The following is an 11,912-nucleotide window of genomic DNA, read 5'->3' on the forward strand; positions in this document are numbered from 1 at the left end:
TAAGGTTATAGCGTTTCCTCAAACTAGCTTTATTACACTTTTCATTAGTAGTAAGGATGAACAAAATCCGAGGTCCGTCAAATTCACAGTTGTTCTAACATTCCAATAACACAATTCTTAGTTAACATTTTGTGCGGCCCACAGAGACCTTTCTGAATTTGATTGGTGCCCGTGGCAAGAAAAGGTTGCCGACCCCTGATTTTAAGTATTGGTGCAGAAAGTTGAATATTTTCTGGTAATGACATAACCTGGTGAATTAATGTATCCATATATTCCTATAGTAAATGTATGTTAGACAACCTAAAATAAGACTGACAGCTTATCGAAACGAATGTGAAGTCAATATGATGTTAGGCAACGATTAATATAATACTTTACTGTAAAGCAAGATGAGGGGGGCGATATGAAATAATATTTAGCCATTTAGCCCAAGGGGGCACTAGTGTCAAAAGGTTGGGAAACACTGAACTAGATCGTAACGTTTTCTATCATTTTACACATACCTATTGTTTGCGAATAAAGCGTGGGCTTCAAAAGGCTACGAAAAAATATGTTTTATAAACAAGTTCACATTATTGCGATGCAATTACCAACAAAACGGTAACACTTTGTTGAGAATTCTTTTAAAACCCAAAATGCTTGTATTAGAAATCCTTTAAACAACGCAATATCCGTGGAATTCAACAAGCTAAAGTTTATCAAAAACGACCGACCGAAATCTCCAATTAGAATCAATGACTTGCCCCTTCTTCAATGTAAGTATGTGCTAGATTACATTTAGAATGACGTTCATTTTTTTCATTCGCTTCATATAATTTGAAATGTCTATACGTCCAAACCAGGGGTGGCCAAACTGCGGCTTGGGCGGCTCTCCGGCATGTTTTTTTAGGCTCTTCTAGTTGAATCGTAAAATTCCAAAGAATTGTTAAGGTTACCAAGAGTACCGTCTATAAACGTTTCTCTCTTGCTTTTCTTTATTTAGACCAGCATTTCATTTATGACGTAACACTAGACATAGAGTCCGAAGAGTTAGTTAACAAAAGACTGATATTAATAAATATTATGCGTGTTATTTTGCTATTACAGTTAGTATTATTGCGTTGATTAATACCGTTTGGTTATATTACAATTCTGTTATCATTGCGGCTGACCTTGCATTATCAACGGTTTTTGTATTGAAATAGTTTTTGAGACTCTCTGGCACTTGTATTTTCTGCAAATGGCTCTTCCATTGAATACATTTGCCCACCCCTGGTCTATACAGTAGTATTTATAATTACTTAAACTTTGATGTAACGTTACGTATTTCAACAAGGCTTTTATACTTTATATTGCTCCGGTTCTTAAGAACTTACCAGTTTAAGCAGATATTGTTTGTTGCAGACAAACCAAAATCGGACAATTTCTCCGCCTACACTGTCGAGGTAAGACATTTGAACCTTGAGAGATAAAGCATGGATCTAAAAATGAACAAACCTTTGTGGATTTATCGTTTCAGACTTACGCGAGAGTGGAAGGTGTTATCGTGTCAACCCAACCTAACAGAGACAAGGTTGAAGACTTTTGGTCGATCACTTTTGAGAGGGAAGTTGGACTCATCGTTGCGCTGGGAAAGGTCTGCATTTTAGCTTAAGCAATTGTTGTTAAATTACGTTAACAAATACACATTAATTGTGAAGCTACAAAGACATCTTACAAGGGTAAGGCAAGATTTGTGCCATTTATATGACAATATTGGCAAAACCTAAAAATGTATGCGCTTTTACAGCTTAAAACGCCCTTCTCTTATATGTTTTAGGGGCGAGAAAAAACATTACATTTTTTTCGTGGCTCTTATTAACAGAATTGTGTGGCTCTTATTAACAGAATTTCACACTAAACCCTTCTGAATGACCAAATTTTTCTCGTTTGCAATATTAAATCATATTTATACTTGTAGCTTGATTCTCATCATTGGCCCCAACCGCCCAACACCAACCAAGAATTCGGAGACATCGTTGTGAGCAAGATATCTGAATGTGTGGAAAAATCAGTGATCCAAACACGTTTCACTGTGGAGAGCAAGCAACGTGGAATCAAGGCAAGTATTGCGTTGTTAATGTTGTGAGATTCAAACTCTATTTAAAAGCAAAGTTTGTTTGATTTTCATATTTTGTTAAACCGAAAACATATGCCTTAAAGTAAATATTCACTTGTGCCCGAACTGTTGGAGTTGTAGATATGTTATAGTACATTTTGATATTTCGTTTAAATGAATTACCGGTATATATTTCTTAGCCACTATACTTTTTTAGTTGTTTGTATAGATGGTATTCTTTCTTGTTTGATGGTTGTTAAAACTACGTGTATATGTTATACAACACACCACATGTTCTAAATGTGCTAAAATAGGTTAAAATAAAGTAACAATATATTCAACACTTAGGTCCCTATAACTCAACTTGAGTTCGATAGTTGGTCAAACCAGGGTTTACCAAACGAGGATTTGTTCAATATATTTTCTGTCATTGACTCACATCTGAAAGGCAACTCAAACAAGAACATGATCTTGCTTGTCAAGTAAGTTGTTCCGGTATGTTAGTCAAAACTCGTTTGCACCAACGTTAGAAACACTACCTTTATGGTCGTTTTTAAACTATGACCGAGTTTGACTTAATAATTGGCAACAAACCCGATGTGGTAGCCTACATAGGGGCAACGCAACTATTTTTAGTTTAGAATTTGAAACAGCATTATGAAAATGTGCCTTTTTGTACATTCCGTTATTTTATTTGCTGCATTTTTGTGAAACAGCGCGATTTAAACTATTGCCGTTCTTTGTGAAGGCATGACTTCACTCGTCCTGCGATGTTTAGCATTTGCTGGAACTTGGTGGCACGTTACAAAGCTGAGATGATGGTGGACGTTTATCGGGCATTCAAAGACACCCAGGACTGTTTGCCGGGAGTTACCTTAGATAAGGTAAAGCATTGTTTATTCTATTTGTAATACATGCATTGTGATGTATATTTTTTACCCTACAGACCCACTACGATTGCTGCTATTCACTGATGAAATCCTACATCGATTCATTTTCAAGCTACGCTAATTTCACTAAATGACTTGTAGCCGATCAGATCGTTTAGAAATTTGCTCTACCCGACCGAGAAACATAACTTTTAAGAACACGATCTTAGCATATTATGTAAATACCCAAAATTTTGTTTTTAAATTGTGGCCTTTTGCAGATTAGTTCATTGTGTTATTGTATTTCTGCGCCTTATATTTACTGAAAAACTTATATCAGTTGGTTATGTAAGAAAAAAACTAATATTTCCGAAAAAAGCAAAACTTATATACGCTTGGGAGCTACGCCAGAAGTGTTGTTATGACTTAAGTGCGCTTTAGTCACCGTTTTCTGATGAATTCACTTGACTTAAGTCGTTACGGTAAAATGACTTTAAGTCTTGGTCAAAATACTTAACTTGGACCTCAGTCAGTTATTTATCACATTTGTTGCTCGTAAAACTATTCGATTGCTAAATGTTGTTTTTTTCTTATTTTTTAGTTGACCTTGTGCTCCAAATCAGAAGAGTTTACCAATTTTAAAGTCTTATTATTTTTGTTTGAATCAGTGATTTGCCTTGCTCTAAAAATGGCTTGACTGCGGTAACTGATGACTTGGACTGGAACTTGACTTGTTATTCCTTAAAATGACTTGACTTAAATTTAAGTCATTTTAAAATACCTAGTTTACAACACTGCGCGCCAAACAAGGGTTGCCGACCATTGTGAATGATTTGCTAATGCGCGTTGACCAATTCGTCTTCAGCATCAGTAGATCACGAAATATACTCATGTGTAGCCTAAGGGATTTCGCGCTGCAGCTTAACATTTCGCGCTGCAGCTCTTCCAATAGGTCCTATTATAGATTTAAATTAAAAAAAAACTTATTTACTGAGGTTTGACCATCTAAGAAATAGAAAGGAGTTAAAAATGTTCACTTTTAAAAACACAATCTATTATATATTTTTTTTATTTGATTTTAAGGCGATAAAAATATGAAAAAAAAACACAACACACAAGCAATCATTATTGTTCTGTTGCCTTGCTTTCCTCGACGACAATTATCTGTAAAACATAAATCCCTATATTATTTAGCTGATAAAAACTTTAATATAAAACAAATATATTTAGCTAGTGTAAATAAATATTCTAAAAAATATTTTTTTTAAAACCACCTCGTTGTCATTGGAGGGAAGGCAGCAACCAAATAATTTTCTCTTTCCGAAAGAAAGACATTTTCGCCACCAAGGCTTCTACAAACAAATTAAATTGTTTAGCAATTGCTCAATCATCAACCAAAGGCTGTCTTTTTGTTCATAGTTTATCAGCAGGCCGCCAAAACAATATACATATTTTTTTTATAAAACGTTGTGAATTCTGTTTACCTGTGCATTTATTTCTTCTGGCTCCTCGCAAATTGTATTTAGCAGTTCATAAATCGCTTCATCAATCTGTACAAAACAACTTTCATGAGAAAAACTTTAAGGAGCAGTTGGATAAATGGGTTATTTATATTTAGTTTGCTTTTCCTTTTTGCAAAAAATCAAAAGATCCTTTCAGGTTAAAAACTTATTTTCAACCAGTGTTGTAAGAAAGTCAATTTAAAATGACTTAATTCCAAGTCAACTCAAGTCGTTTGCGTGAATCAAACACTGATTTCAACTTACATCAAGTACAGCCAATTCTTCTTTGACTGGAGATGGCGAATTGACAGGTGCAATCTTAAAAAAAAGAAAATTAAAAAACGTTATTGATTAAGGCAGTAAGTCGTTTGAGTTCATTTTCTTGTTGTCAAAAGTACTGTATAGCCAACCTTGTTAAAAAATAAAGGCCTACCTTATTTCGCTGTTTGTTAACCACTTTAGGAAAGACTCGTTTCGATGGCAAACCCTGGTAAAATATAAGTTAAATACATTTTATCCCTATTACGGATGGCGGTGAGTTTTAAACTATGAGGTTTACCAAATGTACAAAATGTCGCATCAGTTTTATTACAGCCTAAATATAGGCTAATTATACAGTTCAGACTTGGTATTGATATATTGAATTAAATTAAATCAACAATCAGGAAAGCTGAAACACTTTAAGAAGTAAGCAATCTCCCGCAGACAATATAATCTAAAAGAAAGATTCTTGTTTTCGTATCAGATGATCTAAGACAGTTTTCATAAACATTTGTAGATCAATAATCAGGAAATGTAGATTTAAAAAAAAACACCAAACTAGAATTCAGAAAACAAGAATTTCTTGAAGTTCATCGTTATTAACCCTTATTATCGATAAATATAGGGTTAGCCTTATTATCCGTTAACCCTTATCAAGTTCTTCGTTAACCCTTTTTATCAATATTACAACAAGTAGTATTTTACCTTTTTAACTTTTTTTCCGCTCATGCATTTTTCAGTTTCCACGCGCTTTAACTCATTCAAACTGACAACATTTTTCTACAAAAACAATTAATACCAATTTGATTAGAAAAGTTTGCGCAAAATTCCTTGAAAAACCAACAAAGTCGACGAACTAATCATGCGGAATTTTGGTATCTTGTAAGCTATAACGAATTACATGTGGCCTAACGTTTACCTGTCGAATTGGAGGTAATTTCCGCATTTCGGTCTTTGATGAAGATGCCATAATGGAATTCTAATAACAAATAGAATTGTTTTTTAGCCACGCTAAGTGGTGTTAGTTTTAAAAGAGTGTTTATCGTTTTTAAACAGGTTTTTCGTTATACGGATTTTTAAATTCTATTTTTACTATTAAAAATGTTTTTCGTATATTGGTGAAAATTTTAGTTTCTTTTTTTATAATAACCACCTGAATTCGCAATGGCAGAAGGGGTTCGTCAGTAAGTCGCTTGTAAGAAGCCTGAACACAAAAACACATTAAATATATGCGGTATAGTACAATACACCCTTAGATCAATTTTTTATTACTTTTATTACACAATAAATAAAACTTTCATTAGTAAACACCTTAGTGGGCAATGGTGGCAGGGGTTCGTCAGTAAGTCGCTTGTGAAAAGCCTAAAAAACAAATTAAATATATTTTGTTGCTTTACTCAAAATTTAACAATTACGCTAACAGTTAGCTACCTGGGTGGTCAATGGTACCAGGGGTTCTTCGGTGAGTTGCGTTTTGGAAACCTATAAAAAAGCTTTATTAAGGATTTTTCTAGCAAACAGAAATTTACAATAATTCTATCTTTTTAAAACTATCAAATTTGTTACTTTAAATTCCCAAATTAGTACACTTTGTAACTTTAATAGATTGCTTCCAGTTTCAGGCAACTGTTAAAAACTACACTAGCGTTTACCTCGTTTAATAAGGGTTGATGTACCAGTTCATTGTCTGCATGGCCGTTGGACATTTCCGTCTGTTCGGTAATTTGGACGGGTTCGGCAGATTTTGACTGATCTTTCACCTTCGGCTCTTCAATAAGTTTTGTCTCTTCATAAGATATTGGGGTTTCTTCCTTATTTAGATATTTGCCACCTTGTTTTTTATCGGAAAGTGAGCTTTCAACATCATTGCGATGTCTGGCGACAGGAGACTTTGCCATTGGTGTGTTGGTTTGGTTGAAAGCACTTGCCTCGCTTGTCTGTAACTTACTGCATTTTGTCGCGGACTGTTCCTCACTTCTAAATGCAAGTTTCTGAAAGAAGATCTCACGTTCAATCAAAGTTTGACAATTGTGTTTTTTTTGTTTTTTTGGGCGAAGGTAAAACTTTTTTTAAGTACATAACAATAGCCTATCCCAGTGGTTCTCAACCGGGATGCCGCGGAACCCTGAGGTGTGACGAGAAATATTTGATAATCTTTAAGAATCTGATTTTTGCTCAACTCTTACACAACTTTTTATGTAAGATTAGAGAGGAATAAATCAAATTATAACATTCTACGCTGTTTAGAGTCAATGTGTGTTGTTGCAGTTCCATTTATTGTGACATTCTAGTAAATTACCTACGGTCTTGTAGGGGTGCCGGAATATTTTTTTCTTATTTCTAAGGGGTGTCGCGAGCCATAAAAGGTTGAGAACCACTGGCTCAACGTTTATAAATAAACAGCCCCTAACAACTTGGCGATGACCACTTTATAACAGGATCCTTAAAACTACCTACATTGTAGAACCGCCTAACTAAAGATATTTTGCGAATATAAAGAAATACAAAATACAGATGTTACCTCAGAAGTGGCAGCATCAACTAGTGAAGCATTTTTAACTGATTTTATATTCCTGGCTGTCTCATAGGGTTTAGTGTAGGAAGTCTGACAAATGAAAATCAGTTATTTTTACTGTTTGTTGTTCAAATTTTAACGTACACTGTGTTTGTTGTTCAAACTTTAACGTACACATGCGTATGGATTTTTTTGAAAAGCAACTTGTTTTTAGGAGCATAATGGTTGGAGGTTGGAGTAAGACGTAATAAGAATATCAAAGCCCATACAGAAGTAGGTATCATTTTGAACGTTTCGAATAACTCTTTATTCATTTTCAACATAGAGAGAAGTCACTGATGGTAAGTGTATATATAGTGCTAAGACAGACATCAGAAAGAAGGAAACGTGGATAGATACATAATCTAAACCGGGTGTGCGGCGATTAGAAGGTAGGTCGCCGATAGCAGATAAGGCCATCCACGTGATCAGATGTTGAAAAGATAGAGTGGTATAGAAGCTTGGTCTGCGTTAATTTCCGGGTTGTGCCGTGTTATTTCTACGGTTTCCTTAATCAAAAGACGACGCCAACACCGACTTGTCGCAAGAATCTTGGGGTTTTTAAAATCGATTTTGTGACCAGGATTTTGATGCAAATGTCTTTGCCACGTCAATGAATAAAGAGTTATTCGAAACGTTCAAAATGATACCTACTTCTGTATGGGCTTTGATATTCTTATTACAACTTGTTTTTAGTTACGCAAAAAGCAATATTGTCTTCTGCCAAAACTAATCTCGTATTATAAGGATCTCCCCCTCCCCCTTAAAATGAAATATCGCGGGCTCGCGAGAATTCACAGACTGATTGTACGTAAATTTTGTCTTGTATTTCAACGCAATAGTCACTATATAGCCGAAACACGGACTAATATAAAGCGCGAACAGTTTTACGTGAAATATTCAAATAAATATTCAAACGTTTAAGACATACCTCATCTGGCTTGTAAGAACTTTCTGAGCAGAATTTCCAAAACGGTTGAGCCTGCGAGAAAAATACGTTTTAAAACAGAATTCCAATAAAAAATCCATAATATCCTTATTGTTTTGGTAGAAATTTGCATAAATAAAATATCAGGAATGTTAGGGTATGTGCTATCAAATATGACGAATATGTTTCCAGAAAGTTAAACACGGCAGAAGACTTTTACCATAAGCTTTCAGGATAGGTTATTTAGGACTATTTATATTGTAAAGTAACAATTTTTTTACAGTATATGAAGCACAGCATTTAATAAGCGTATATTGTTAAACAGCTCTTTACAGATTTGAAGCTTTACGACGTTAAATGATCGAACGAAAGATATTCCGAGAGATAAGGTATTTATATTAGAGATAACTCACAGCTTGTATAGCGTCTCCAGTCCTTTCAAATTCACTCTGCAGACACAACAACAATATTATAACAAACTAAATTAGAAATTATGCGCCTAAATTCGATTATATTCATCTTTCAAAGCGTTTTTAAACGATGGAAACTAGAGGAAACACAGTAATCAGATCTTTGTATATGGCCGTATTTGTGTAATTCTAAATAGAGGAATCGGGTGGCACTGTATAAAGACAAATTGTATTAAATTCCCGACATTGACTTTGACCTGATGAAGCACTGTTGTGCGAAAGCTTGTCGAGAATTCAATGCAATTTGTCTTTATACAGTGCTACCTGATTCCTTCACAGTAAATAAACAATCCGTTAGCATTTGGTTATGGAGAACGAAAGTTAAACACACATGTTCGGTTAAAAATTATTTCTGCATTGATTTTTTATTTGTTTAGGTATTTTTGACCATTTTATGTTGTGTAAAACATAGTAGGACAAATTTATATTGCAATGGGAAGTTACTTTGAAAAGGTGCAGAAAAATAATTTTAAGTTGTCAAGACTTTAACTTCTATTAAAAGGTTAAGAAGAAAACAATACAAAGGTATCTGCGTATCCAATTTACTGATCACGCTTTGTGTCTAAATTACGAGTTAAGTATTGTAAACACTTACCCTGGCAGCAACAAAAACCCGAAATCTTTCCGGATCGTGTATAACTTGATGGAGAAAGTTGATCTCTTTGGGAGTTTTGCTTTCTTTTTGTTCGATGAGAGAGACATAAAGTCCGAATCGTTCTCTTTCAACTTTCGCCAAATCGAATATCATTTTATCGAGCTCAGCGTCTTCCCCTGCGGTTTCAAAGTCTACTTCGTTTTCTTCGGCAATTTTCGGCAGAACCTTTAAGTTGGTGAAGATTTCGGAAGATTTTCCAGCAGGATAATCGAAGCTCGGAGGAGGGGATGAAATGCTGGATAGGTCGGGAAGAAAGTCGTCCCACATGTTTCCAGATTCCTCTTTAGAGTGTGTCGACGTAATTGATGTTCTATGAGGAACTTTGAGAGAGGAATTATCGTCCTTTTTCTCAGCAAAGGGGGCTTTCGAGAGAGAAGCCGCATATGACATGGAAGGAACAGTGACACTGGATGTTGTGTCTGGAACATTAGCGGTAGAAGTTGCACAAGAAGACAAAGCGGTGATATTAGATGCTGTGTGTGAAACAGTAGCGCTGGAATATGTAGAGGAAAGCGCAGCAGAGTTAGTCAATGTTGAAGACGACGGAACAACAGTTGATAGTGAGAAAGACAGCGAAGTAGCGATTGGTGCTGAAGATTGTTTCTTAGCAATTGGTAATTTAGGACTTTGAACGATTTTGTCCTGGGTGAACGTCTCCTTTTGCGGAACATATTTCCTTGGAGCAATGTTTGCGATCGGCAGGCTGGCAGCAGTTTGCAATGCTGGGATGTAAGTAAGTGGGGCTTCTTTGTCGTGTATGCTTTTGTCCACGATTTCGTCTTCTTCGTCAGAACAAATTTCAAAGTCATCTTCGTATTTGTCGTTTGATTCAGAATCACTTTTGGACGATCGAGGACTAAAGGAATCAAAGGACGAAGATTCGGTGTAAGTACATTTTGTCTGCTCTTCAATGGAGGATTCCTCAGCTGATTGTTCCGATGAGGGTTCTTTGCCATCATTGAAAAGGTCGTGGTGCAGATATGTAGAAGCCAGTGTTGGCCGGACATCCGTCTTAAAGAAGTAAAATAGGAATTGCTAAACATAATGAACAATCATTGCAATTAATAACACTTTGATTTGTATTTGTAAAATATTTTTGTAAATGTTTTCTATCATAGTTCATTTAACGCATAATACACTTTCTAGCTATAGCACATGTTCATGGAAGGTAAAAATAAACATAGTTACCTTTTTGTTTTCCTGAAACTTTTGTTTGACACTACTGTTTTTTGCAAGATCGGCACTCGCTTCAAGTTTTTTTGCAGGAATTGCTCCCTAAATGTTAAGTTATTTTATATATTCGCTAATCTTGATTTATAAAACAAAACTTACCCCAGGAGCAATTTTCGATTGAGGAGGTTTAGTCGATTTGGGATTGATTTGCTTTGTACTTGCAGCGAGATTTTCCGTCTTCCGTTTTTTATTTAGATTTCCTCCGACCTTTATTGCAGCTTTTAAGTTTTGAACCTTTTTGACTTTTACCTTTTTGTCCAAATTTGCCGATCTTTCGCCATCTCCCGGCATTTCTAAGTCAGCTGCGTCCTGTAATCGAATGTCGGATTGTCGATACGTTTATTACAAAGTGGTGTTATCATACTACAAATTTCTATTGTGTGTTTTCTTTATTGAATAGATCGTATATAATACCTTTATATTGAAACGTTCGTCGTAATCAGAATCCAGTTGTTCATCTGTTTGGCTTTTTTCAATCATCTGTAGGTTAAATAACACAGTTTATCGTATGACGCAGATTTGATTCAAACAGGCACGTGTTTGGACGCTAATCTTACCTTTTTGCTTGACTGTTTCTCTGTTGTAAACTCAGAAGCGCATATTTGAGATGGCTAAAACGAAGAATAAGTTTTCAAAACCTCTATACGAGATTAAAAAACTTTACAGTGTTGCAATAAACTCACCACGCTCGATAGTTTATGCTTTTGCTTTGCTTGTTGCGGTTCGTGCTTCTTTACTCTTGATCGTTCGTTGTCCATTTTCACCTCCATCACTGTAACACCGTCTTTTCCGTTATCAACATATTTCGTATCACGACGAAACTCGCCTTTGTTAAGATTGCTGCAAACAGTCGACCCCTTTCGGTTAATCGATCGCTGATCTCGTGATTTTTTCAGAGTGACATTTCCGTAAGTAAATTGCGTTTCTTCATTGTTTTCGTTATAATCCTGCATATAAGTTAATAATAGGTTAACGCGTCTCGTGACATGTTCAATTTATGGTACTTCATACATAGACCAACAATAAAGAAATACCATTATAATTTGATAAATGATGTATTACCGCAGTGACAGCGAGGGTTTTTGATGCTTCCATTTGACCACTTTCCGAGTCAGTTTCAGATTGAGAGTCACCTTCTTTGTTCATTCTTAGACACAAAAACCGACTATCTGCCTCTTGTACGGAGATCTTTCCTCCAATAAACTTTCTCGAAGAACTATCTGACGTCGACATATTCTTTGAACTAGCTTTGGTTTTAGAAGAAGCAGCATCTCTGGATTTTTTTGACTTGCCCTGTGACAATAAAAAATCCAATGTGCTGTCATACATAAGCCTGTCCATAGGGCATGTCTCTTTAGGCGCC

The sequence above is a fragment of the Ascidiella aspersa genome, chromosome 8, assembly GCF_963924565.1.
Source record: "Ascidiella aspersa chromosome 8, kaAscAspe10.2, whole genome shotgun sequence".
Classification (NCBI taxonomy): domain Eukaryota; kingdom Metazoa; phylum Chordata; class Ascidiacea; order Phlebobranchia; family Ascidiidae; genus Ascidiella; species Ascidiella aspersa.